This window comes from Mobula hypostoma, chromosome 20 (assembly GCF_963921235.1).
Source record: "Mobula hypostoma chromosome 20, sMobHyp1.1, whole genome shotgun sequence".
In the NCBI taxonomy this organism is placed as follows: domain Eukaryota; kingdom Metazoa; phylum Chordata; class Chondrichthyes; order Myliobatiformes; family Myliobatidae; genus Mobula; species Mobula hypostoma.
In genome coordinates, this window is record NC_086116.1 from 52,473,124 (window position 1) to 52,474,865 (window position 1,742).

Genomic DNA, 1,742 nt, shown 5'->3' on the forward strand with positions numbered 1-1,742 from the left:
GGCTGGAGTCTTCAGGCTTGAGGCTAGGCAGGAGGCTGGAGTCTTCAGGCTTGAGGCTAGGCAGGCTCCTCCTGGGCAGGGCACGATACATCTGGGCAGAGCGCGGATCACCACCCGATGGAGGCAAGGGACAGGAAGGGACAGAACCAACCGCAGGTAACGGCAAGACGGCCTGGCTTACCTGGGCAGAGGCAAGGGACAGAAAGGGAACTAGGTACAGGGTGTCTCCAGGTCAGGACTGCAGGCGAGACGAGGCGAGAGGTACCAGCAAGACAAGTCAAGGCTTCAGGCAACGCAAGGCGAGACAAGAACTTCAGGTGAGGCGAGAATTACCGGCAAGACAAGGCAAGGCTGCTGGCAAAGCAAGGCGAGACGAGAACTTCAGGTTAGGCGAGAGTTACCGGCAAGACAAGGTAGGGCTTCAGGCGAGGAAACAGAAGGCAGAGGAAGGGATACAAGGAGTAAGGACAAGAACAATCCAGCAGCCATGCCCTGGTCTCTGGAGGTATTTATGCAGCCAGCCCCAGAGAGCATCAGCTGCCACAATTAGTGCTTAACAGGAACAGAAACAGAAACAGGGTAGACAGGAAAACCTGGAGCAGGGGTCGATGGACTGGACCATGAACTGGAATACGGACTCCACGGACCGGACCACGACAGCACTACTCAGTACCATGAATGATGAAGGCTGATGTCATTTTCACTATCAGTCTCCTGCTTACAATAAATTATGCACATTCACTCCGAGGTCCCTCTGACCCCTCACAATCACTGGTGTACTACCATTCACGGTATATATCCTCCACTGCTTTGACTTTCCCAAATGCATCACCATACACTAATTGGTTCTGAAATAGATTTGTCACTCCTTAGCCCAACTTCAAGTACTAATCAAGATCCTATTATAATCTCTGCTAACCTTCTTCACTATCGCCGACAGTTAATGTAATATTATCCATAAATCTACCGATGAAACCTTGTTCATTGGTATAAATAATGAATAATATGGGAACCAACACCAATCATTGCAGAACACCACTTGCCACAGGCTGTCATTCCAAAAAACAACCTTTCAACACCACCCTCTTCTTCCAAAGTTTGATCTAATTTTCAATCCCCTGAACTTATTCTCTCTTTATTCCATGGGACCTGAGCTTTCAGATCAGCCTGCCATGTGGAATCTTGTCAAAGACTTTGCTAAGATCTGTACTGAAATCATCCATTACCATAACCTCATCTACCCTTTTGCTTTCCTTTTCAAAAAACTCTTCATCAAACATGACCTCTGATACAGAAATCCATGCTGATTTCTTCAAATTAGACTCTGCCTACTGAAATACCGGTAGTTGCTGCCACTCAGAATTCCCTGCACTTACTTCTCCATTTTGAATGTCAGGGTAACTGGCCTGTGGTTCTCTGACTTAGCTTTGCTATAAGGCTGCTTTAGTTTATATCCTTTAACAATTCATGTCATCTGTTTCACTGGTATGCCTGTGCTCAGTTTTTTCTTTATGTGCAGAGTCATAGTGTAACTTCCTCTAACTCCAGTACATTCCTCCTGCACAGTAATACTCAGTGTGTGTTCCCCTGAACCCTCCCATATATCCTCCACTAACCACCGGGCACTCAGTCCGGTTTTGCCAAGCACAGGACTCAAGGAGTTAGTCCACTCCCTCTGTCCAACAGAAGGACTGTTGAGATAACCTCCTGTTCTATACTGCAATGTTAAAGAAAATTACATG